This window comes from Cervus elaphus, chromosome 15 (genome assembly GCF_910594005.1).
Source record: "Cervus elaphus chromosome 15, mCerEla1.1, whole genome shotgun sequence".
Classification (NCBI taxonomy): Eukaryota; Metazoa; Chordata; class Mammalia; order Artiodactyla; family Cervidae; genus Cervus; species Cervus elaphus.
This window is the reverse complement of record NC_057829.1, coordinates 52,454,296-52,482,097: the sequence shown is the minus strand read 5'-3', so window position 1 is coordinate 52,482,097 and position 27,802 is coordinate 52,454,296. Positions and strand designations below refer to the sequence as shown.

Below are 27,802 nucleotides of genomic sequence, written 5' to 3'. Positions count from 1 at the left end.
TTCCTCTAGTTGAATTACCAGCCTCTTGGCATGATTTTGTCCCAATAGTCACAAGACTGCTTGGCCCATGTATACAGGATGCCCTTCCTGTGGGCACGGTCTGTGAGTGTGGAAAATCCAGGCTCTCATCAGGCCAGAGAATGTTGGGTTCAGAAGCAGTGATCATCAGGGGCTAGTCATCAGGCCCAGGTGGTCCACTGTATCCCACCACACATTTGTGGGTGCCCCAGAGTGCTCGATAGGAACTTGGCATCCACTTATATAGTTCCTGAGTGAAGCTACTGCTCTGACGTTCTCAAGGTGGTCGCTCAGTGCTAGGAATGATTTGGTGAGGCTGCCAGGAGCTCTGTTGCTGGTTTTTTTTTTTTGTTGTTGTTTTTTGACAGCACGGACTAGAGCTCACCCAGTGAGGGCCACAGCAGTGCTCAGATCAGGGGAGGGAAGTGTGTTTTGAAGGTGGATTTGGGAATCACGGGCAGATGCACAGGGCAAGGGGAAACCAGAGAAAACCCTTCTGTTCGTCAACAGTATGGGCACAAGGTTTAGGCTATGATTTAAAAGAGATGTGACTTTGAGCAATAATTACCAGAGGGGAAGGGGTTTGATGGGGGTGGGGTGGGTGGGTCAAATGGATAAAGGGGGTCAACTGTAAGGTGACGGATGGAAACTAAACTTCTGGTGGTGAGCACGCTGTTGTTTGTACAGAAGTCGAAATATAATGTATACATGAAACTTACATAGTGTAATAAACCAATGTCACCTCAATTGAAAAAAATTAAAGAGATGTAACTTTGTTCTTGCATTCTCTGTAGCATTGTTTTTCAAAGTGTGGTTTTCTACCTGTGTACATGGTGGAGGAGGACAGGGGCGTGTTTGTGTGTGTGAGGCATGCATACAGGGAGTGTTAGGGGAAATGTGCATTCTTGAGCCCCAAAGCAGGTCCACCAAACCATAGTCTACTGGTATAGAGGCTGGGAGTCTGCCTTTTAATCAGACACCTGGACTTTTGTGCACAGCTGAGTTCCTAGGATCTCTGATCTAGAAAGTGGTCATTTCATTCATTTATTTGGGTAAGGTGAGTTGAACTGAGGAGAGATTGGAACTTGAGAAAAGAAAGAAAAGAAAGGGTGGTCCTCAGACTACTTTGTTGGTCTGAAAAGAAGAAATGCATGTGAACTCGGGTGGGCTTTTCTGATCCCAGAGGAGGATATGGTCTCTGATGGCTTGGAGATGTCGCTGCAGTCCCTCCTTTCTTGTTTTGCCTAGTCGTGGAGGATGGGCAGACTTCTGGAGTCCTCAGTAGCGGGGTGGGGGAGGCCCATCTGAAATACTATTGAGCGGAAACCAGCTTTTGAGCCTGGAAACTGTCTGTGGTTTTATTTCCAGTTTCACTTATTCCAGAAGCAAATGTTTCTCTGTCTTGCATCCTTCTGCTTTTCAAGTTAGTTAATAACTCAGTTCTTCTGACATCAATGGAGAGCTGAATCTTCAAGAAGCATTTGAAGCACCATATGGATTTCTAGTTTGTTTTAGGTTGACCTTTCATTAAAGTCAGAGTTTGAAGTCAGTGTCTTGGTAGCTGCTTTAAATCTCACAGTGTTTGAAGATAAAAGATTAGTTACTTGTGACCAGCGTTGAACAACTACAAAAAACTGGCATGAATGTGACCAACGAAGCACTCGACTGTCAGAATCATAGAGGGTCTGAGCTTTAAGGAACCCCAGAAATCCTCTGATCTAGCAGCAAGATCTGGCTGCAGATGGCCTGTGCTCTGTCCTGGCTCTGCCAGTTGATACAAACTTTGTAAGTTCATGCCTCTGTTTCCTCAGCTGTTAAATGGGGTTGATGATACCCTCTCTTCGTGTTGTTGTGATGGGCTTCCAGTGAGCCGAGGTATGCAGAATGCTTGACCAGTATCCACTGCACAGTGAACACTCACAGGCTGTATCACAGATGGAAAAACAGACCCAGAGAAATATTGATTTGCCTGAGGTCATATCCTTATTTCATATTTCAGAAACTAGGCCTTTTTTGCTCCAAGTCTTCTTTTGTGCCTATTGACTGTTCTAGTTTACTGGTTCTTAAACTATGATTTAAAAGTTTTTATCTGCCCTGTGTAAGCACTAAATTGGGTGACAGGCTGCTTAGCTCAGAGACTGTTCTTGAATAACAAGGCATGATTACAACACAAAAAGACACAGCAGGTCTCTTCCATCCCAATGATTGTGGTCCCTTACTAAGTAATGCAGTCTTTGAAAATTGCTGTTAGGAAAACTGTATAGCTGGATGCAGAAACTATATGTGAACTCTGATCACAGCTGGGTAGAAACAGGATATGAAGAATGGGAGGAAATTCATGAATATGACATGCAAAGGGAATAGGAATACTGGGTCAGAGAATATGATGCCTTTTTTTTTTAAAGTATTTTTATTTTTTTACCATTAAAAAATTTGACATGAGCTAATTTACAACACTGGGCTAGTTTTAGGTGTACCACAAAAATGATTCCGCTATAAATATATTCTTCTTCAGATTCTTTTCCACTATAGGTTATTACTAGATATCCAATACAGTTCTCTGTGCTACATAGCAAATTCTTGCTGCTTATCTATTTTATATATAGCAGTGTGCACACATCAATCCCCAACTTTTAATCTCCCTCCTTCTCTGCCCCTCGGCAACTGCCCCCCCGCCCCCGCCACTGTTATCCCCTTTTGGTCAACGCAAGCTTGCTCTCCCAAGTCTGTGAGTCTCTTTCTGTTTTGTAAATAAGTTCATTTGTATCATTTTTTTAGACTCCACATAAAAGTGTAGAGATCATATGATATTTGTCCTCTGTCTGACTTACTTCAGTTAGATTAATAATCTCTAGGTCTATCCATGTTGCTGCAAATGGCATTGTTTCATTCTTTTTTTAAGACTGAATAGTATTCCATTGTATACATATATACCATATCTTCTTTATCCATTTATCTGTCAGTGAATGTCTTGGCTATTGTAAATAGTACTACATGAATATTGGGGTGCACGTGTCTTTTCAAATTAGAGTTTTTTTTCCAGATACATGCCCAGGATTGGGATTGCAGGATCATGAGGTAGCTTTGATTTTAGTTGCTTAAGGGACATCTATACTGTTCTCCATGGTGGCTGCACCAGTTTACATTCCTACCAACAGTGTAGGAAGGTTCCCTTTTTCCCACATGCTCTCCAGCATTTATTGTTTATACATTTTTAAATGACGGCTGTTCTGACTGGTGTGCAGTGTTATTTCATTGTAGTGTTGAGTTGCATTTCTGTAATAATGAATGATATTAAGCATCTTTTCATGTGCTTGTTGGTCATCTGGAGTATAAGCCTTTTATGGTTGTTGTCAGATCTTTTGCTGAAAGGATTGGGCCACCAGAAATTTGTAGAGAGGGCCTCTCACACTCCATTGATTTGATTTATACTTGTCATTGTTAATATTCTTTGTTTGTTGTTGTTAATATTCTTTCCTTGTTTTCTCAGTGCCTGGCATTAAGACTTGGTAGTTGTATTGCTAGAATCAAGAAGGAAAAATATAAAACAGTGTACACACACTTCCATACAAATGTATATGTATGAATGTATGTATCTACAGTAAATTGAAGGAAAAATTATGAAAGTTCCCATTAAGAATCACTTTCTTGCTGAGCTATTTATAGCTGCCTATTTCCTTTCTTCTGTCTTAACAAACTTTCCTGTATTTAAGCAAGAGATGTCAGATGCTTCCTCCAGCTTCCGTAGCCGACTTGAAGTTCCTTATAGTTTTACATTGGAGAGAGCAGATTTTGTTTTTAGGAGTTTCTAAGTGATGGGACATACATTGAATATAATCTTATCCCCTGTGTGACTCCTAAGTGCCCCTTCCATGCTGTGGGTGTCTCCCCAAAGCTTGCTGTATAAGAAGCTTTATTCTCCTCTGCTGGTGAAAATATTTCCTGTGTCCTTTGGGCAGGATCAGCCTGCTGAAACTGCTGATAATAGACAGATAGACCTTTACAACCATGGACAAGTTACTTAACTTTTCTGGGACTCGGTTTCCTTAGCAGTTAAATGGGTTTAAATCTAGAATATGTCTGATAGACAGATCTCCCATATTCAGACATTAGGCCAAGATAACTATATTTAATCCTTTCTCTTTTCCACTTTCACTCCCAAAGCAGTCTGTGTATTTATTGTGTGCGACTGCCTTTGTGGACGGCAGAACAGATGTGGCAGCAGACGCGGAATATGAGTGATTGCAGATGACGTGGAAGGAGAGATCTGGGCACACCTCTGGCAGCTGGATGGGAGTGGGCTTCGTGGGTATACAGTCAGTGGACGGGACACTGTTGTTGCTTAAAGAAGCAACAGTAAGTGGAGGTAAAAGACTGTGGTAAATAAAGCAACAATTAGGAGTCTTCTTTGTCCAAGCCTTGTAGTTTTAGTAACAGGTCTTTGGTATGTGGTGTGTACTCTGTGGCATGTTTGCCAGTTTCCCTTAGCTTTTGTGGTCTGCTTTAGGTCAGATTTCTCTTTTCCTGCTGTTGTCTCAGTGGATCGTTGTGGGGCTGCGCTCAATAGCTTCTAGACCAATGCATATTTACACATACTAAAGCAGTAACCGTTAGGTCCAAGGCCTCGAAATGTCATATCCTGGAATACTGACAGCATCCAGTTCTCCAGTGAATCAAAAGATGCCAGCTGCCATTTTTCATCCTGGGGTTTTGGCTCATTCCAAGTTGCTTGTCTGGGATATTTCAGGCATGAAATTTAAGCAGCCAGGAGTGACTTGTTTATTTTTTATGGCAAGAATGGGGAAGCTTCCAGTCTGGGGAATTAGATTCAGCACATGGGGATAAAGCTTGTGGTACCTTTAGGTAAAATGTTCTCATAATTAAAAAAATAGACAGGTAAGCATTGATAATGATGGTGATGATGATGGTGTTAATGAGAGTTCATTGAACCATTAGCATGCAAAACTTGCCAATCGTACTCTGAAATCATAGGGTCCAGTTGAAGTAGCATGGATTGTGGTTAGTAGGATGGACCTGGAGCCAGAATCCATGTTTGTGTCTGGCTTTTCCCTGGTGGTTCAGATGGTAAAGAATCTGCCTGCAATGCAGAGACACAGGAGACGTGGGTTCAGTTCCTGGGTCGGGAAGATCCCCTGGAGAAGGGAATGGCAACCCACTCCAGTATTCTTGCCTGGAGAATCCCATGGACAGAGGAGTCTGGTAGGCTATAGTCCATGGGGTTGCAAAGAGTTGGACACGACTGAGTGACTTTCACACATACATCACCGCTTAGTAGCTGTGTGAAAACTAGCTTCGTTTCTCTGTGCCTCAGTTTCTTCTTACAAGATGGGGGTAGGTTTAATAATAGCATTTATCTCTTTGAGTGACTGTGAGGATTATATAAATACATATATGTTAAGTGGCAGGAATAGTTTCTGTCATTGAATATGTCTATGTTAGTTCCCTCTGTAACCTTTAATCTTACGAACTCCCATATTCTCCCTCTGTCTTTTCCTGTTGTCCACCTGCCTACAGCTGGGAAGAATGTCCCCATGGGTTTCTCTTGTCTGTGGAGGCAATGATTTCCCTTGTTTGTACAGAGAATAGCCTTGAAATGGATAGTGTCTCTGGAGCAATGGACAGGCATACCCATTGCTTTTTATAAAAGATTTGGGTTCCATAAGTTCATATAAAGCCATTTCCTTCTCAAACAATAAAATTATTTTCCTGGTTGCCTTGCTTTGGTTTTGCTGTTGAAATCTTGTTATTATTATTTTTGCTAGTTTACATTTTTAAATTAAGGAGTCTGATTTCTACAACAGTTGCATCTTTTCTTTGCATTTCTTCTGGTAAGCACATTTTCCTCTTAAACATCTCCTTGTTTTATTAAAAAGTTTATGATGTTTAAAGCATATCTAGCAACAAGCTAGTTAATTTGCTTAGCCTCTCTTAAAGTACTTCCAGTGTGTTCTTATTGCTCTTTACTCATTATTATGGCTATCTAAAAAATATTGAATAAATAAGAAGTAAGTTTAGTACATTTACAAAAAAAGTACCCTATTTTTAATATTCAGATACTAAAAAATGTTTCTGAACATGATCCGATAATATCTAAATGATGTTAACATTTGGGTCTTCCAGCAAGATTCGCAGCACTGTATAGAACCAGGATTTGTAGATGGCATACTATGTGTAGCTTATTAACATTGACTCTGTGAGACCGACTCAGCATTGGCAGCAGACAGGACCGAGAACACACGTTAAGAACAGGGTAACAGCTATAAGCAAGACCGGGTGGCTGGACAGCGGCAGCTTCACTTCTCCGTGCTCCTGGCCCAGTTCTGGAAAATGCTGGCCTTCACCTTCACCTCTGCACGTCAGCATCTCTGCTACTCCTTTGGATTTGATGTCCTTGGATTCTAGGTTGATGGCTGAACAAGCGGGAGATTTATGATGCTTTCCTCCTATTTCTCAGCTTATTTTTCTCAAGATTTGGAAGAACTGTACATTTTCCAAGAAATCCCAGATAGGAATTGCTGCAAGAAAGCATCGTTCCCATTTCACTCCAAAGGCCCTCGTGGTGGTCACCGTGAGCCCACGCAGTGTGGGCTCTGATCCTCTCTGATCGCACCTCTTAGGAGTCTCGCCCTGCTCGCTGTGGTCCAGCCACCCTGGCCTCTGCTGGCCTCAGATGCACAGGCTCGTGCTCCTGTCCCTCTGGAATACTCTTTCCCTGACCTGTCGGTCCTCTCCCCTTCCATCAGGACAGGCTCACATTTGCTGACCATGTAAATAAAGTAACCCAGCCCCCCGCCCCCCATCTCCCCCCACGCACTTCTTGTCACCTCCCCGCCTTCTTTTTCTCCATGGCACTGATCACTTGTCTGATACCACTCTGGGATGTTCCTGAGGGGCAAAGATTGCTGGTGTGCCTGCTCCATCCTTGTGTCTGAAGCAGTGTCTGTCACATACGAGGGGCTCTGTAAATATCTGTTGAATGAGAGAAAGGGATTCTTGGCAGTCTTGTAGGGAACAAATGGGATTGGTGACAGAGACGAGCGAGGAGGCTCTTATTGTGGTCACCGTGAAATTTGGTGATAGCCTAAACCGAGGGCCTGGAGAGGAGAAGAGAGTCAGGAGACAGGGTGGCTAGGGTGGTGGATTCCACTTGGCAATGGAAGAGAGGGCAAAGGGAGCCATGTGGAATATTCCCTGTTGCTAGCTTGGCAATAAAGTATACCAGAAAAAACCCCTAAGCATTTCTTTTATAAAGCAAATTGTATTAATAGGATAAGGAATAACTTATTTCTGCAATTTGTGTTTATCTGAAATACAGTTTCTCAAAGACTGTAAGTAACCCTTGCTGAAATGCTGATTTTAATTTGAGGTCAAGTTTCCTAAAATGTTTTGAAAGCTAGCCATGCCAGGAGGTTTGGGCCTCCAGGGAATTTATAAGTTTAGACAGAAAGGTTTTTCTATATCCGGGAGCTAAACTGGAATTTCTGAAGGTCTGAAACTTAATTAGCTTTTTGGTATCTTGAGTTAGTAACAGAATTAATGTTTCAAATAGGAAGTTTAGAGTTCTTTCTTTTAAGACTATTTCCTTTTATAAGAATGGCCTCTGAGGCAAAGGCCTCAACTACATCCTTTATTCTACTAGTTCCCCTCTGGATTTACCCCTGAGGTCCAGGAATTGGCATCTTATGGATGGCTGGAGTAAACAGCTTACATGGAGGCCAGGCCTTGCCCTGTTTCTTTAAGGCCTGGATCAGGAAGATGGTGAATTTCATGAAAATGTCAGTTGATTCCACTTCATGTGTGTTTTGGAAATAGATAGAACCTGACTGCTAAGGGAATTCTAAGTAACTTGGGTGAATTTAGAGTAATTCCAGATATTTGCTATTAATAATTTAAAAAAAAGCCAAGTTGATGGCTGTGAGGTTCTTCACTGATTACAGTTCATTACCTTGTTTTTAGATACTTTAGCTCTCTTTTTGCTCTTCATCTCCCATATTGGAAGCTCTGCTCTTCTGAAAAGCTGAGATGATGATGTGATGCTGGTGACACTGCTGACGTCACCCTGTGTTGGGGGGCTCTGCTTCTTTCCTGTGTGGTTGAAGGACCTGGGGACCTCTGGGGACCTCTGGGGACATCACAGAAGGGAAGGGATCAGCCTAGAGACTCTGCAGTCATCTTCTAGCGTGGAAATTCTGTATTCTAACTATAGTTATGGTAAGAAGAATGCAGTAGATCTGCATGTACTGATGTGGACGACTGTCCATGACATATTGTTAAGTGAAGCAACTTGTAGAACATTTTGTGTGTCTAGAATAAGAAGCATACATAGTGATCTAATCTATTAGCAATTGGGGGAGTCAAGGGCAAGGATTTTCACTTCGTTTATATTCCTTGAAACCATATTTTATTCACTCATATGACTATTATAGTCTTAAAAGGAAAGCAAGCAGTCAGTGGTTCTGTGACTGTTTCGATGGCCTGTGCTGGCGACAGCCTGGAGCCATCTTTGGGGACCCCCGCATCCCCACTCCCACGGCCGCAGCGGCCTTGGGCTGAGTAGTGACTGCCCCCTTGGAGGTTCCGTCTGGCCCCTCATGCCTGCCAGCTGCAGCCGTTTGCTCTCCATGCCTGACTCCACTGGCGTTTGGGTTTGCGATCTCTGTTTTAAAATTTTAAAATAAAGGAAGTGCTTCTTAAAAACCTCTTTTAACCTTTTCAGTAGTTGAAGCTAACTTTTCGAACTAGCAGACCTCACTGAGGTTTTGGTGGTCCCTGATCGACAGACCAGGACAGCTTGGTCGTGTGTGTTTACTGACATGTACACGTATGCTGTGCATCTGTTTGTCACCGCCAAGCGGGTGATGCTATCTCTCTGTCTTGAATGTGGTCAGAGCTGTGACTTATTTTCATTTTCTCCCCACAGCCCCAGTCCTGCCATAACTCATTAGTGTGACTGGTGCTCTGCAGCTCCTCAGTTGTGAGGGGATGGCCTGTGCGGGTGTAGAAATCAAGGTAGATATTCTGAACTCCCACTGGCTGTGCTCTGAGACCCCTACTCTCTGTGCTTCTCGCTAAGTCCCTGTCTCTCCCTGCAGATCCCAGGGGTGACTCAAGATCCTTTAGTTCTTCCAAGCCTAGTCCCTAGAGCTGACCCCAGCTCGGCTGTCTCCTTTGTCACTTATGGGGCAGGCCACTGTGAACTGGCATTTAGGGATGTGGTGGGGGTGTGAAATTTGTTGGTTGTGTTGATGACACTCTTTTTTTCGTCCTTTTCCCATGTGACCAGGCAGTTGTCTGTTCATCTGTGGTCTGTTTCTTGTGCTCTATCAGTGGGTGCCTTGTCTACCTGCAACAGCCCCCAGAAGTTGAGGAGGCCCTTTTCCACCTTTGTTGGATGTTCTTAGTTCCTGTGTCTTAAGGAGATCTTGATTATTTTTCTTATTATATCTGTTGGTTTCTCACGCAAATTCAAGTCATCACGGCCCATCCTGCTTCACCAGAATTCTAGGAAATTTATAGATGAGGTTGCTTGAACTATAATTTTTTTAAGAATTCTTGATTGTGACACCCAAAAGGAGAGTGAAGGTGGTATGATTTTTTTTCTATATCTTTTTTCAGAAAATGCCTAGTTTCTTCCTACAGCCCTACTTTGACTCTTTTACTCTAATGAGTACCAAAGTACGGAACTAGTATTAAAATACTAATTTTGCTAAGGATTCCTGCATTTTCATAGAAGTCTCTTAAAGGCTTGAGGAGTTGAAGGTCTGTGTCTCAAGCACCTGTAATCAATGGTGAGCCAATATTTATGATCAGGTACGTTGTATGGTAACTCCTAATTCACTCATGTAGGCTGGTCTCACTGTAATGTGACAGCAAGTGGTGCCTAGTTTGTCTGCAGAGAATAGTGGTAGATGGGGTGAGACCAGGAGGTGGAAGACATGCTGGGAGGCTTTTCTACATTACGCCACGACCCTTATCTCTTTGCTGTTTTCAAGGGCCTTGTGACAGACCTGTATTGGGGCCTATCAGAATCGTTCAATCTGTTACTGTTAATGTAAGCATAACCACACATTAAGAAAAAGACTAGCAAATGGAGCATGCAGCTTAATAATTAAGAAAATACGTCTTTGCTGGCTCTTTGAACTAACTAATATAGATAGCCCCTACAAGGGAAATAGCTGTAGGCCTTTTAATGAACGACATGATTTTAATGCATGACACTAAGCGCCTGTCTTAGAGCTATTAGCTGTCATAATTTATCAAGTCGCATATTAAAAGCCATGATTCAGAGAGGCAAGCATGAACTTTTCCACTTGCCTTACCTTGCTGAGGTCATTTTAAATGTCCTAAGTTAGAAATTGGGTAAAGATATTTAGTTTGCCAAACTGAAAATAAAAGAATATGACATTTAGCTTGGAGATGAAAGTAGATTTTTTTGGCCTCTAAGTTGCAATACTACTGTAATGTAATAATAGTGATTTTCATTTATTGAGTATTGCATGTCAGAAAATTAAGTGCTTTTTATACATAATCTTATCTAATCCACAGAGCAACTCTGTGAAGATAGTCCCATTTTACAGATGAGACAGCTGAGTTACAAAGAGGATAAACGCCTTGACCGAGGTCATATAATTAACTGGTAAATGTTAGAGCTGGCATTTGAACTGAGGTGGTTTAACCCAGGTCCAGATTCCTGACCACTGGCATCATCCCTTAAATGGATGATGACACCTCACTTTGTCATTGTTTAGTTGCTAAGTCATGTCTGACTCTTTTGCAGTCCCCATGGACTATAGCCTGCCAGGTTCCTCTGTCCGTGGACTTTTCCAGGCAAGAATACTGCAGTGGGCTGTCATTTCTTTCTCCATCTAGGTGATCTTCCAGACCCAGAGATCTAACCCATGTCGCCTGCATTGACAGGTAGATTCTTTACCACTGAGCCACCAGGAAAGCCTGGAAACCTCACTAGCCAAGGCTAACTGTGACCTGATTGTGGTCAGGGCTAGTTTGACTTCACTTAGGAATGTTTAACCTCAGCAAACAGCACAGCATCACGATGGGTGTTGTGGCTGTATTACTTTTCTTTCTTTTTTTTTTTTTTTGACCTTTTACATAAACTTTTCTATGGCTGTTGTAATGAATTACCACAAACTTGGTGACTTAAACAACACACATTTATTTTCTTCCAGTTCTGGAGGCTAAAAATCCAAAATTAGTTTCCCTGGGCTGACCTCAAGGTGTTGGCAGGGCTGTGTTCCCCCTGGAGGCCCCAGGAGACAGGCAACCCCTTGGCTCTTCCAGCTGCTGGTGGCTGCTGACACTTCCTGGCTTGTGGCCTCCGTCCTCTGGTCTCTGCCTTCTGGTCACGTTGCCTTTTCTTCTGTCTAGTGTCCGATCACCCTTTGCCTCTTTTTTACAAGGATACCTTTGTTTGCATTTAGGGCCCATCCGGATAATTTTCCCATCTCAAGAACCTTAATCACATCTGCAAAGTCTTTTTTTTTTTTTTTTTTTTTAACCATGTAAGGTAACATCAAAAGATTCTTGGGATTGGAACATAGGTATCTTTGGGTGGGGGGCCTGCATTATTCAGCCTGCCACGGTGACACGTAGAAAGAATTAGAACTTTCAGTCCACCTTGTAGGAGTATGCTTAATTTCAATAATTCCCTAACTGTTCTGCAGGACACAGATGCTAAAAATGTGAAAAAACTTTCATGGTCTAACAGATTTGAGAGTTATTGTGTAATATATCCCTCTTTAAGGAGATTCACAATGTACAATGAAGGCTTTGAAAATTCCTAGGACAGAGAAAGTTGCTTAACTTAGTTGAACCCAGAATTCCTTAGACATAATTGATTTAAAAGCACTTCCTTTTAAGGGTACACCTATTAACATGTCATGATGTACTTGTAACACAGTTCAGGAAGTATAGTACTAATAAGCAGGTACTAACTAGTATTTATTACCTGCTAGTCTTTGGAAGGCATGGGGGAATGTCTTCACTGGCTTTGTGTTACTTAATAACTTAAACATACTTGGAATTGATTTGAAAGAACTACCCTAAACAAATACACAACACTGAATGATACTGTGATGATTTTTAATATTTTCACTGATATTGTGCCAGATGAGTTACAAGGGTCCAGATAAAGCAGAAATTTTTCTTGTGTGGAATGATCTGAAGACCCTTCCTAGAAAAGCGACCCTAATTCATCTAACTGGAGGAGAAGTAGGAGTGTATCCACGTAGGAGCAAAGAACTTAGCCAAAGGAAGGAGGGCTCATCTGGAGAGAAGGGTCAGGGGTTCTGTGGATTATGCCTTGAATGTTAGTTTAAGGGTTTAGACTTGATTCACCAGGCCAGGGTTTGACCCACTAGATATATGTATGCCCTGTGGGCCAAATCCAGCCCTATGCCTGTCTTTGTCGGAACACAGACAACCGTTGGTTTACCTATCTTGCATGGCTGCTTTAGGCTATATTGGCCGAGTAGGGTAGGCTTGCCCGGCTTAAAATTCTTACTGTCTGGGCCTATATAGAAAAGGTATGCTGCTCCTGATATAGATAAGGGGGGTGGCTATTGAAGGGCTTTGATCAGAAAGGCGTTATCCTCAGATTTGTGTGTTTGAAATCTTATTCTGACAACAGTGTGGGGGATGGATTGGGGAATAAAGACTAGAGAGGGTAATGACCAAGGGAATGGGAGAGGAGAGAACAGAAAGAGACATTTTGGACGACAGTAAGGAAGATGGAGGAGCCAAGGATAATCTTTCAAAGCAGACTTTTAATTTTAGATTAGTTTCAGATTTAGAGAAAAGTTGCAAAGACAATACAGAGAGTTCCTGTATGTTCCTCTTGCTCAGTTTTCCCTGCTGTTAGCATCTTATATTAGTATGGTACATCTGTCATTAACTAATGATTCAATATTAATGCTAAAGTCACATTCTATTCAGATTTCTTTAATTTTTTACATAATATCTCTGTTCTGTCTCAATATCCCATTCAGGGTGTCATCTTACATCTAGTTGTCATATCTCCTTAAATTCCTAGAGTGTTAGATTATGGTTGTTTTCAGATATTACTCATTTTTGATGACCTTGATAGTTTCGAGGATACTATTTTTTTTTCCAGGTTATTTCATAGAACATCCCTCATTTGGGATTTGTCTGATGCTTTTTCATGATTTGACTGGGTTATCCATTTTCATTGTGTCTACAGTACATTGTGTCAGCATGTCTTACCACTGTTGATACTGACATTGATCCCTTGATTGAGATAATGCTTGTCAAGTTTCCCAGCTGTACAGTTACTTTTCGCCCACCTTTCCATCCTCTATTCTTTGGACAGAAATCAATTTGTACAGCCCACACATAAGGAGGAGGGAGTTATACTTCACCTTCTTGAGGGTGGAGTATTTACATAAATCATTTTGAATTCTTCTGCACAGGCTTGCATAACTCCCTCATTCATTCATTCAATTATATCAACAGAGATCCCTGACCATTTAGTTTATGTTTTGGGCTTTAGTCCAAAACTACATTATTTATTTTGTTGCTCAGAATTGCTGTAGCTTTGGCCACTGTGAGGTCTTTCATTTGGCTCCTGTACCCTTCGACAGGCTCCCATTGTTCTGTGTGTGTGTGTGTATGTATGTGTATACAGTGCACAAATGTGCATTTTAGCAATGTTTCTGGCTCTACAGCATCTTTTAGGCTCATCTTGTGTATTTCCTGCTCCAGCCTAGAATCAGTTCTCCAAGGAGCCATGGCTAGAGATAATTTTGAAATTTCTGGGTAAGACAGCACTACCTCCATTTCTGACTCACAAACTTCTACTGCTTAAATGAAGAAGGGGAAGGGGTAGGACCCTGGGAGGTGGCTGTCCATTTTGGGATTGAGCAGAAGTAAAAGTTGCCAAAGGATGCTGAGGAAGAGGGGTAAGAGGAGCAGGTGGCTAACAGGAGTGGTAAATAATACGGCCTCCCAGGTCGAGGAGTGTTTCAGAGTGGTCAGCATGCTTGTAAGTCAAGGAGAGCATTGTTTAGGGGTTGATAGTATAGGAGTCTGGCTGGACTGGAGGGTTAGGAAGGAAGAGCAGTAGGAAGTAAGGTGGGGCTGGATGTCCGGCCTTGCAAACAACAGCAAAGAGAATTTGCCTCTGTGTTCAGGAGGGGGGCTGAGCAGAGTGTTGCGTTAGGATAATTAGTTTGGCAGCCCTACACAGATTAGATAGAGGGGTCAGAACTTGCAGTCGCTTCATTGGGAAGCTGTTAGAAACAGGTGTCTGGAGAAATAGTGAAGAAATGTGGGACCCTTAAGGGACCATTAGCCATCATAGATTTTTGCATATACTAGGATTTTTTTCCATAATATGAAGGAAAAAAAGTGGAATTAGTGATTAGGCATTCTGCTTACAAACAATAAGCTTAAACAACTGAAACATCAGGCTGTCTTGGGACTTCCCTGGTGGTCCAGTGGTTAAGACTATGCTTCCATTGCAGGGGTGCAGGTTCAATCCCTGGTCTGGGAACTAAGATCCTGCATGCCATGTGGCATGACCGAAAAAAAAGAAAGAAAGAAAGAAAGAAACTGGTGGGCAGGTTTCTCTGTTCAGACAGGAGAGAAGTTGGAGCTGATGAAGATGGATGTGATTAGGAAGGTGCCTCAGCTAGCTAGACCAGCCTGTGATTTGTTATTTGCATTGGGTGGACATGCTTAACTGAAAAACAAACAAACAAAAACCAGATTGTCCTAAAATACCTACCTGCCTTGTTGTAGTTTTGTGTCTCTCCTTTTCTTGGAGAAGAGTTAGAGATGAACTTGAGCTCTGCCCAGATTGGAGCTCACACCATCCAAGTTAATGGGATATGAAGTTTAAATTTGGTTTTCATAGGCTGACTCCAGTCAGTTTCAGAATGATTTCCCGTGGAACTTCCTGCTTCATCCTCTTTTGGTGGTGGTTTTGTTTTAAAAGTTGTGATGCTTTCTGAGATAACTGATGGTGGAGAGAGACTTACTGAGCCACAGTCTTGCAGAGAGAATAAGCCTGGGAATACTTACTGTTCGCTGGTTGCTGGCATTTTGAACTTGTCATTTCTTTTGCATACAACTAGGAGGATAAATGTTCCTACACTTGAATCTACCTGTTTTATTAAAAGGGAAGCATATTCACTAAGTTAGTGGTATGATCTGAACTTTCAAAAATCGCCCTATTACTCCTGAAACATTTTGGACACATACCTCTGATTCTGAAGTAGAGTCCTATTTTATTATTTAATTCAGTCAGCCTCAAATGCTGTGATTTGTGCATCTGGTTCAATAGAAGCAGTGAGTAGCTCTCCTTCGCCTTGTTTCCACATCAGTCCTCTTTAGGTGAGAGTGAATGAATTTAATAAACCAGGTCATCCTCATTTATGTGACCACCAACCCATTTCTATCAACCAGGAGCCTCTGTTAGGTTCTTTTCTGTGCAGTGACACCCACTATGGGGTGGAAACAACATTTTGTTAAAGAGAACTTTCAAGATTTTTTTTTAAATGAGGATAAAAATTCCTACCTCATGTGGTTCTTAGTAGGTCTAAGGGATGAAATTCAAGTGCCTTGTGTTCTACGCAGTCTTGTTTTTTAAAATTCTGTCTCTGGATTTTGCTGCAATGGCTATGCCTTGTGTTTGTTGCTACAGAATGCTGTTTATTTAGCAGGAAAATCATATGACACAGATCCTCGAGAAAGGAAATCGTTTGGTCTCCTCTCATATCATCCAAACAGCAAAATCACGATTGAGGGACACACCAGCACTTCTTTCCACATTCACTGCTTATAGGAACAGGAAGGAGAATTTTTAAAAAGCACTGTTGAGGATGCCACTTCCTCTGTGCTCCACTAAGGCCAGAAATCTCAAGTATGCCAGGCACAGAGGGGCCCTGTGATTGCCTGTAACATTACAAAACTTCCCCTGTTGAGACAGGTTCCCAATGTTCTTTCCACACATGTTTCAGAGAAACAGGTGCCTTGGCATCCTCAAAGCTCGTCACTTCCCCTTTGCTTGACTTTGGTAATATTGTACACATCTTCTTAGAGCGACCACCCACGCCTTGGCTGCTTTCCTTTCATCACTTTTTCCTCCTTTCAGGCCAAATCTATGAAAATTTAACCCAATTATTTACTAGCTGCAAATCGAAGATGAAGGTGGTTTTGATAGATCGAACACATAAATGGAAATAAATGGCACACACTTCTCAATTCCTTTCGGGCACGTGAAGAGGGGTGGTTGCCTCGGGTTCCCACCCTCGGAGTTGACAGCATGTTTGGGCAGAGCTTACAGAGCACGGGGCTGTGTGCTGCAGGCGCCCTGGGCGTCATGCTAGCCCCTGCTTACGCTTTCTGATTTTCCCTCTCCTTCACATTGTTAAAACCCTTAACCCTCTATAACTGCAAGGTTGCATTTTAGTTTATTGTTGAACAAAGGATCTATCTCAGATATACTTCATGGATTTGAAGTTAGTTGGACCTGATACTTGGGTCTGTCTTAGCTTTTCAGTAAAAGCTTTTGATTTAATTTTCTGTTAAGGAAAGAACAGAATGTGAGGATAAGCAAACTCTTAGATGCAACTGAGAATCTATCTTAGAGATGGGAACACAAATGAAGTGAAGAAGACTCTACAACCGACTTGCCTTCGCTGCAGCAGGCTTGTGACATGGTTCATGGCGTGTTTAGGTTTAGGGGTAGAAGTATGGGGTGTAGAACTCCAGGTTCCAGAGTCAGAAACGGTGTTTGCAAGAGTAGACGCTGTGGTTCATCCCCTCCCTGTGTGACCGGCACACCTCACCTCTCCTTTCTGAGCTTCAGTTTCCTGACCTGTGAAAAGGGACAATAAAAGTAACCCTCTCAGAGTTACTGCGAAGATTAATGGGTTAATTCGTAATAAGACTTCAGACACGCCCAGCATTCAGTAACTGTTATATGATATTGTTTTATTATCACATTCCTACACGTTATGTCAGCGCTTGTGAGTATAGCAGGTAAGTACAGCAGACATTTAAGAAATAGATGCATCAGTACTTGTGCATCCGGATGGGTCATTTTCTTCCTCAGAATGGTCTCTGGTAGAGAGTGAGTCCTGATTGTGATAGTTCTGCCTGTGCAGGACGTTCTGGGGATGTGTGCCCCGGGATTGCCTGTGATGGCTTCTTTACTGGCTAGTTTACTGTCACTTGAGTGAATGTAGGTTTGAATTTATTTTTTTTTTTAAGTTAAAAGATATTTGGAATCAAGTCAAGTGAAACAATGTTGTGCTTTAAAAACTTATCTGTAAAGTGTACTCACAAGCATAGTCATTGGACCACACTAAGTTTTTGGTGGCAACATGCAGATTATTTCGCTTTGGCTTTTGGGAGCCAAAGGCTTCCCTGGTAGCTCAGATGGTAAAGAATCTGCCTGCAGTGCAGGAGACCCAGGTTTGATCTCTGGGTTGGGAAGATCCCCTGGAGGAGAGCATGGCCACCCACTCCAGTATTCTTGCTTGGAGAATTCCATGGACAGAAGAGCCTGGGGGCTATAGTCGGTAGGATTGCAAAGAGTTGGATACAACTGAGTGACTTTTACTTTCACTTTTCACTTTGGGAGCCAGTAGTTTATATCTACTTCTTGCTGAAGCAACTACTCCATGCCTGTTTATTTTGCCCTCCCTTTCTCCTCCGAAAGTAGAACATTACATCCCTGTTTCAACTTTGTTTCAGGGATTCACTCACCTGCAGGTTATATCCCTACGAAAATTCCTTTTTACTTGAATTTTTACCCCAAACCCTTTTGTTCTAATGGTTAATACTTTTTAATGACTAGATATGTAACATGTATATCCACTTGCCTTGGCTTTGTAAAGTAACTGGATTGTCAGGCCTGCTGCGCGGATGTGCTGGAGCATACTGTCTCATGTCCTCAGCCTCCTCCACTCCGCTCCCTCCCTCTCCCCACTAAGATTCCAAGTGATGTGAAAATCACTTTAGAGTCACTCCTAAGTCAGGTTGCCAGCCCCTCTAAGAGTCTGTTTTTCCAGCAGCGTGTTGTAATGGAAAATATCTGTTTGCCTTGAAACATTCAATGCTCTGCGGAAAGTCAACACTTGGTCTCCAGGACGGTTTCGGTACTAACATAACTCCTCTGTGCTGTCTGGATGGTGGCAGATCATGTTAAAAACAGTAAAAACCAGGAGATTAGAAAAAACTTTATTCTCTTTCACAGTTGGCATTAAATTGCAATAACTGATCCCCCTTCCAAAAATATGCATCAATGTTTGCTGAAAAATAAAAACTAATTAACAAAATTGGGACTTTCTGAACAATATATATCATTGTGATATATATGTATATAATTTATAGACAGCTAGCTTTTTATATTTTTATATGTAATACATATAATATACATTATATATAATATGCATATGTATGGTTTTATACATTTTATGTATTAAATACATTTAGCTTTTCTGTTTTCTCACAAACTTTTCTTTATGGTCCTTAAAACAATTTTTTTTTAACCACTTTACTTTGACTCATGCTATTCATAACTTCTCCCTCTTCTGACCTTTATTATTTCCAGACAAAAAATATTTTTATGCATATTTTCTGCTTTAGCCTAGATGGATGAAGGTATAGAAATTCTAGTTTCTCTGCTCTCTCAGTTTTCAGGTGTCTCACAAGCTATTCTTAAACAGATGTCTAAGAATTCAATGAGTGGCAGCACTTCAAAATAGTGGTTTGTAAATATGTGCGTCAGATCTCTTTGAATTTCTAAAAATAATTTGGAGGGGAAGGTGAAATGCACTTCTGGTGATTTTAGACACACAGAACCTGGAAAATTTTGTTTACACACCTCTTTTGGATGAAGTGCAAGTCTTTGAAGAATGAAAAGCAGAAGTTAGTTATAGGGTGTGGTTGTCTTCAACTTTTTTTCCCACAAGGTCTAATTTGGTTGCTAGAACTTCTAAGCCGCGCCTTGAGAATCCAGTGTTATTGGTGGTGGCTGTGGGAGGATTTTAAGAAAAAGTAACAGTTTCCACCAGAGTGATTTTAGGCAAAGGTGTGAGACATGCAGCCTTTTCCATGTCTATGCACCAACATCTTGAGCTTTTCCTAGTAAAACCTGTTTGCAGGGAAAAAAGTCAGAAATTCTCTTTGAAGCGAAATAACTGTCAGTTTTAATGTCTTCTTCCTGGGAGATTTGTGTTTTATCAGAAAAGAAAATGTCAGTCCTCTCTTTTTTTTTTGGGTGGATGAGTCCTACAGTTGGTTCTAGTCACGACTTTAGGAGACGCTACTCTAGTTCTCTTGATTGAATTTGCAACAAGCCTTTTTATCCCCCCCCCAATCTCCTGAGAGTGATGGCTCTATTACAGTTTCAAGGATCTTGGCCCCATCTCCTAGCCTTGAATCCAAGTCCAGCATCTTACAACAGCTCTATGCACTTGGAGTGTGACATATGACAGCAAGTAGAGCTGGGTGGTCCCCATTCACCGAATGGGGGGATGTTCTGGGAGGGGCTCGAGATCATCATATAAGCCGAGCTCTGAAATATCAGTTAATGCCCCTTATGAGGATGTCGTTAGGGTATAAAAGGTATTTAATCTCCAGAGAAAGATAAAATTATGTTGGTGTGCCATACGTAAGAAGGCAGAAAAGTACAAAATCTTCAGGAAATATTTTCAACAACAGGAGTTTTCTTGTTGCTTGAATTAAGTTGTTATGAGACGTGAAAAATTGGAGTTAAGTGCTGTAATTTAGAAAATCAGACACTTATATGATAACATTTCTGCTGCATTAAGTCTTTACAGGTGGAGTAGCTTAACTGTTAAAAAATTTAACCAGATTGGAAAGCAGAAGATACAGGATTGATGTTTTTGGTCTTTTCTTCGTCTGTGCCTACAGCCCCCAGATTTTCAAATCTTAAATCTCTCTTAAGATCTCCAGCCATGGTTGGTCCAGCTGCCTTGTAGAGTTTCCAGCTGAATGTGTTCAAAGCACTTTAATCACAGCTGCATCTTAGTCTTCTCCTTTCCTCTCATCCTTTATATCACGGCTCCCTAGCCCCCAGGGTCTAATGTCTGATGATCTGAGGTGGAGCTGATGTAACAGTAATAGAAATAAAGTGCTCCATAAATGAAATGTGCTTGAATCATCCCAAACCAGCTCCCAGTCTGCGGAAAAATTGTCTTCCACAAAACTGGTCCCTGGTGCCAAAAAGGTTGGGGACCGCTGCTCTATATTCTTTCCCAAACCAAGTCACTGTTGATTCCATCTTCCAAATGTATCTAAAATCCACCTACTTCTCTCCAACTCTTTGCCACCCACCTGTTCTGGTCACTTGGGTCACCTCAGTCACTCTCTGTGTTTACTGGGACTCTTTCCCATCTTCTTGAAATGCAAATTTGCTATTCCTACTCCCCCCAAAAAACCCAACCCAAAACAAAACTGGGGAACAAACAGGCATTACTCAGCTTTTCCGTAATGTCCCATAATCTTCAGTTGAAATTATGATCTTAGAGTCCTGTGTGACCTGGCTATTGCCAGTCCACCCCAGCCTACATACCCTCCCCACACCGCCCTGTCGGTAATCCAGCCATGATTGGCTTGATTTCAGTTCCTCAGAAATAACATTGACTTCCACTTTCCTCCCAACTTTTTAAGATTTGGTTGACTTCTATTTTCCTTCAGCTGTCCCCTTAAAATGCCATCGTTGTTGTTGTTTAGTTGTTAAATCACATCTGACTCTTTTGCGGCGCCATGGACTGTAGCCCACCAGGCTTCTCTGTCCATGGGATTTTCCAGGCAAGAATACTGGCGTGGGTTGTCATTTCCTCCTCCAGGGGATCTTCCCAACCCAGGGACTGACCCTGTGTCTCCTGCATCTCCTGCATTGGCAGGTGGAGTCTTTACCACTGAGCTACCTGGGAAGCCCTTAACCTACCATCTTGTCAGGTAAAGCCCTAGGTTAGGTACCATCATCTTGGTAGACTAAGTCCATCCTGTTGGTAGACTTAGCACTCTTGGTATATCCCTGGTACCCAGCGTCGAGCTTGGCATGCAGTTAGTGGTATTTGCTCAGTGAAGGAAAGCAGTGATATTTACAAGCAGTTTAGCTTCTAAATCTTCCAAGGGGTGGCCTGTCTGGCCTGTGTGCACAGTTCTTGTTGTTGAGTCACTCAGTCACGTCTGACTCTTTGTGACCCCATGGACCACAGCACGCCAGGCTTCCTTGTCCTTCACCATCTCCTGGAGTTTGCTCACACTCATGTCCATTGAGTCAGTGATGCCATCCCACCATCTCATCCTCTGTCATCCCCCTTTCCTCCTGCCTTCAATCTTTTCCAGCATCAGGGTCTTTGCCAATGAAGAAGTGTGCACAGAGGTCTCCCCTTTTCTCTCCTGTGCTCGAGGCAGACATTGCTCATCTGCTATGACCCCCTTTTCTCGGGCTGGCTCTCTTAGTTACTGTGTAGGGAGCTGTTTTTGGTCTGCTGGCCCGTCTGAATTGGCAGGTGGCACAATCCCTCTTTTCCGTTTCCAGTCTAGGAGGAAAAGATACAGCATTCCAGAAGTGTAGGTTCTTGTTTTGTTCTTTAGACATTGGCATGAACTCTTTATGCCTTAGTTTGCACGAAGTCTGATGCAGATAATCAGATGGTCACCTAAGATAATCTTTCATGAAGATAAAGTAAGAAATACTGAAAAATTAGTAAAACTATCCAATTATAAGGTAATAAAGTTACAATCAGTGTGCTTTGTATAACAAATACTCATCTTGTGATCACGCACTTATGTGGAGAATAAAATGTAAAATTTTTAATACATATAAATACAAGTTTTAATTGCAGGATTGCCATTATCTGTATATAAGTACTTTACAACAGGGACTCTAATTTCCTCAGAATGAAGTTGATCTCTCAGTTTAAAAAAAAAAATGTTTTTTTAATGGAAGGATAATTGCGTTACAATATTGTGTTGGTTTGTGCCATATATCAACATGAATCAGCCATCAGTATATATGTGTCCCTTCCCTCTTGAACCCTTCTCCCACCTGCCACCCCATCGCACCCCTCTAGGTTGTTACAGAGCCCTGGTTTGAGTTCCCTGAATCATACACTGAGTTGAGTTGAGTTCCCTGAATCCCACTAAATTTTATGTATGGTAGTATATATGTTTCCATGGTATTCTCAAGAGAAAAACCAGTATCATTTAGTTTTTATTTCGCTAGTAAAGAGTACATTTCAAGGTGATAGAATACAAAGTATCAAGAAAAAAAGCTAGTTTTTTTCTTTAGTTTACAGTCATTCTGTGACCATGTTTCATAAAGTATCCTCATGGATCATCTGTATCAGGAACACCAGGGACAGGTTAAATTACAGATTCTTGCACCCCTCAACTTAACTGAAGCAGGTTTTCTGAGGCCTGGAAATCTGCTTTTTAAATAAGTCTGAGCACCACAGCCATGTAATACCAGTATACAGTGCATCAGTAGTAAACATTGAACAGGATCTGTAAAAGATGCCTCATTCACTGCCCTCTTCAGTCTCACCTGAGTGTAATGGTGACGTCAGAAAACATGTCCCTGCCAACACTGTCTGGTAAAAGGTGAAGATATTGATGGTGGCCAAGATTGAAATCAGTCAATGACCTTATGCAACCAGAGCACGGAAGATCAAGGGCATTGTTCCCAGAGGCTTAGACACACTCGCCCTCTGGACACAAACTCGTCCTTTGATCACAGCCAATGTGGGCAGAAAGGAACCAGGCAAGGCAAATTCGGGCCAGTCCTGCGGTGAAGGGCCTGTGCTTCTTGTCTAGGTCTCTGGAACAGCCCAGCAGGGTTAGGCTGGCAGTGTGGCCTTCACCTTCAGCGGGTCTCCCCGATTTCCTGCCTTCTCTGAGAGCCCAGAACGCAAGGAGAAAACTTGCCCCGAATCAGAAGGCAGAAACAATAACAGCGTTTTAAAGTTGGCATTGCCAAGCATGTAGGATGTGGTTTACTTGCAGTAACTGGTGTAATCAGCTTACCTGGTGGGGGCGGGCAGGGGAGCAGTCCTCGGTGCTGGTGAGACAGCACATCACAGCGAACTTTCACCCTGGATTGGACTCCTTAGAGAGGTTACAGCTGTCTCTCTCCCATGCCTACAGCCTGCTTTGCACCTTTCACCTTCTTTGATCCTTGGACCCTTTATGGTGCTTAGAATTTGCACAATTCCATATCAGATTGATAATTGTTTTCTGTCATTTCCTAAGTGTTCATTCCATCTCAGCAAAAAGAAACAGAGATTCTCAGTGGGTGATGGTGTCCTCTGCACCCTCCCCCCAGCCCGCCCTCTCCACCCTAGTGTTTAGAAACCTGTAAGGACATTTATGGTTGTCATGGTGATGAGGGGTGTGTATCTTAGCACTGAACATCCCGAGGGTGTGGATACTAAGTGTCCCCCAGACCTTGGACGGTTGCACACAATGAAGGACTGTCCCATCTGGAATGCTAATAATGCACCCACAGGAGAGGCACTAGAGCTGTCTGGGTTTGCCCACATCTTGTCCAGGGGTTCCTTAAGAACAGACCTAGCGTTTATCTTGTGATGAATCTGCGCTACTTAATAGATGCAGTCTGGGCTAAATTGCATGCTGGGAAAACAAACGAATGGTCGAAGCCATTTCTGTGACTGGGGGTCGTGCCCTGACAGGGGAGCTGTCACTCTTCTTGGATTCCGCCTTGCAGCGTGGCCCTTCCCGAGGGGACGCTGTAGACTAGTTATGACCCAGACCGTAAACCTGAGCTGCTGCCGCTGTTCCACTCAGGAGACACTCTGCTGTAAAAAAAAGTACCTCTGTCTGTTGTCTCACTGACACCTTGGTCTCACAAAAATAAACAGGGTGATGCTAAGCAAATTGAATATTACATCATGAGAGGGGGGTGGGGACAGGAAGTTTAATATTTTATCATGGACACCCTCCCAGGTGAGTGCTCACATCAGTCATTCAGTTAAAGCTATCAAAGAAACGACAGATGGATAAAAATTTAGGAACACAAAAGAGAGGGTGACATCAGCTCTTCTTTTAAGAGACTAAGAGTTACACCAGAAAGCTTGTTGACCTAAGGATATCCCATAGACCCTGGGATTTGAATATCTTGCAAACCAGATAATAATTAGGCTGACAGTAAAGGCGACAGGAACAGACTGGGGAAAGGCAGCCACATGACGTTGAGAGAAATGCAGACTGAAATGACTCAGAGGGCTGGGTTTTCCTTCCAAGGTCTTCTGTGACCCAGTGAGAAACACAGTGTTCTTCTTTGGACTCAGTGAGCCTACTTCTAGGAGTAATTTCTGAGGAAATGAGTAGAGCTTTGTTCAGAGACTTAGCTCAGAGAATGCTTAGTGAGCATTGTTTGAAACTGAACACTGGAAGCCGCCCAGATACCCCCAAAAGGCCTTGGGTGAGTATGCTATGATTCATCTGTGTAATGGAATATTCTGTAACCATGACAATGATACTGAAGAAAAATACTGACATGGGACAAGACGTATAAAAAATAGGCTGTAATAGAATATATAACATTAACATTTTCAATAAAGAAATAAGTAAATATAAAGGGAAAAAAACCGGCAAAGGCATTAATCAAAATGTTTGCTTGGAGTGTCTTTAAGTGGTTGAATTCCAAGTACCTGAAATTCTTTCTTGGGGCTTAAGTTCTTAAAAGGTTTAATTTGAACATGTGTAATTATTTTTATGGTTAAATAGCTTAATGCAGGAAGTAAAAACATGATCAAATGTATTAAAAGCTGCTTTGTCAACCTGTTATCCAAATATTTCAATATTTAATCATTTTTTAAGTCCAAACATTCCTGGTGGTTCTGAGGTGCTATTAATTCCTCACATCTTATTCTGGATTAGTTAACAGAGAGGAAATGAGGGTTCTGATCACAAGGAATAAATGTGAGCGAAGGTCAATCAAAGACTGGGAAGAAAGAAGGGATATCAATGTTGTTGAGAGGAATATAGATAAATTAAGTCAAATACATTAATAATGACTGTATTTGCCCGGTTTGAGACTCTGCTTAGGAAATTCCCTCCTGATCCATCACACACTCCTGTCTTTTAGGGTGGCTGGGAAACCCCCACTAAATCTAGGCTTGACTCCCTTGCCCCCAAAGTGACTGAGTCAGAGATGTGAGAGCGTCTCCAGTGCTATAAGCTTTCCAGCCCAAGACCTAGTCCATGGGAGGCCTCCAGTCCCAAAAGGGAGGCCACTGAGTGTATGAGTGAATCAGTCTGTCAAGAATTTAGGTCTTATTTTAAGGAAATACTTTGCAGCAGCATTTCTTAGAAAATACTCAGTGGGACACTATTCCTATGAAAAGGCTCCATGGGGAAAAATATAAAAGGAGGTGGGAGAAACCGGTTTGTGATGAGACAGGTCAGCATGTCCACCTGCCCTGGGCCCTGACTCGCCTCTCACAGTTAGTGTGTTGAGGCTCCGGAGGTCTTACCTTAAAGACATCCTTTGGGTTTGGGTTACCCCTGAGTTTGCTAAGTTTAGTTAGCTATGGATTTTTTTTTTTTTCACTTAAAGAGTTTTACAACTATTTAGGTGAAGATGGATACTCTTGTATGTGAATCTAGGGCAGACTTTTGTCTGGAGGATCCTCATTCTAGCTGGAGTTTAGGGCTGAGAGCTTTGAGTGGATGAGGCACTCCAGGAAATACAGAATCTTCTCTACCCATGTGGTGTGTCCTTACTCTTCTGAGAATAGCACTGTAAAGTGAGGTCCAAGTTCACTTGATAATAAGAAGTGTCGGTCTAGCTTAGTGATCTTCATAGTCTAGGATCCTGTCTTTGTTGAAATCTCGAATGACAGGGGTTGGCAAGAAATACTTAATGATGTGAGTGCCTTGTCCCTCTCTTCTGATTTCCCTTCAGTGAGTCTGTCCTGGGCTTCCCAGGTGGCTCAGTTGTAAAGGATCCACCTGCCAGTGCGGGAGACATGAGTTCAATCCCTGAGTCGGGAAGATCCCCTGGAGAAGGGAAGGGCTACCCACTCCAGTGTTCTTGCCTGGAGAATTCTCATGGACAGAGGAGCCTGGTAGGCTACAATCCATGGGGTCTCAAAGGATCTGACACAAGTGAACGACTTAGCCACACACATGAGTATACGTTACTATGTGAAGCTCCCCTTCCCTCAAAGTTTTATTAATAAGACAATGGGCATATAGTACTTTCAAGCCATTTCCTCTTGAAAAGAACAGGGTAGACAGGCTGCTAACACACTCTGTAGAGGAAGGGTCCCTGGTTGTCACACCTGACATCTCTGCTCCCCCATGCTGGAGGGAGGAGTTCTGGAGAGCAGAGGGGCTTGTGAGCCAGGGGTGATTCCTGCTGACCCCCTTGACCTGGAGATACTGAGGTATCGGTGGGCCTGGGCCTGTTGGAAAGTCCGAGAGGGAGAGTCAGACTGGGAGCTGATGCTTGCAGGCTGCTGCCGCCTACTCTGGCTGCTGTGGTTCTGTTGGGGCTGGAACACGGAAGCAACTTTCTAAGTCTGGGAGGTCAGCGGCGGTCACCCTGAGATAAGAGTTTGATTTCTTAAACTCCATTATAGGGCCCCACATGGGAGACCAGGGACATAGAAAGATAGTGTAGAAAAAAGGTATTTTCAGTAAAAATTGTTCATGTGTACTCAACTCACTCAGTCATGTCCAACTCTTTGTGACCTTATGGGCTGTCCATGGAATTTTCCAAGCAAGAATCCTGGAGTGGAGTGCCATTTCCTTCTCCAGGGCATCTTTCCCATCCTGGGATCAAACCTACATCTCTTGCAAGAGTCTCCTGCATTGGCAGGTGGATTCTTTACCACTGTGCCACTTGAGAATTGGCTCTGATTAAAAAGAAAAACTCTTTAGACCCTTTAGGAGAGTGTTCATCTTGTGAAAATGTGGCCAGTAATACATGTGGAAAATCTGCAGAAGCGTAAGTAGTGATAACTCTGGGCAGTGCATCTTTTCTTTTTCTTTTTTGACATGAGTGAGAGCCTTGGTGAGTCAGCTCAAGCCAAACCAGACCTCTGGGAGGTTCACTGGGGCTCAGGCCCCTCTGAGGCTCATCATGGAACCGCAGGCTCCCTGCAGCCCCCACCTTCACGGTTCAAAGCTCAGTCAAGTCCTGCTGTGGTACTGGTAACAGGAAGTGGGCCAACAATGGGTTTTGACCCAGGGGATTAAAATGTTCAACTCTTCTGAGTTCAGCAGGAGCAAACAGTTTGTCCTGTTTTCATCAAGTGAGACCCCTCTGGGAAATGAATTAAAAGGAAAGTATTCTTGAAAAATAAACCCTTAATTAAAACTTTGTTACTGGCACTTCTAGTAAAACCAAGTGGAACACATTACCTACAAGGCAATTTTAGATAAGAAACTAAACATCTAGATGTCTCTTCCTTTCTTTAATAATTCTACATTGATTTGGTTCCTGTCACAAATGTGGAAAAACAAGATAAATGATACTCGTATGACTCTATTTTCTGGCTCCTGAGAATACTTAGAGCGTAGTAGACTCATTTAATTCTGCAGCTGGAATGAACCTTAGAAAGTCGGTTTTTGCTGAACATCAGGGTATAGATTAAAGATAACAAGGACACTAAATTCCCAGGAACCTAACTCTTGATTCACACTCACGTTGGTAAAGCGATGGAAAGGAGCATGAATATCATTCCTGCCAATCCTGCCAAGTGAGCTTTTTACT

General features: G+C 42.4%; 1 protein-coding gene across 10 annotated transcripts in view; it reads left to right on the top strand.

Annotated features, from left to right (window-relative positions):
• The window catches only part of SGMS1 (sphingomyelin synthase 1), a 324,458-nt gene that overhangs the window by 55,509 nt on the left and 241,147 nt on the right, over window positions 1–27,802 (top strand). The window lies entirely within an intron of this gene.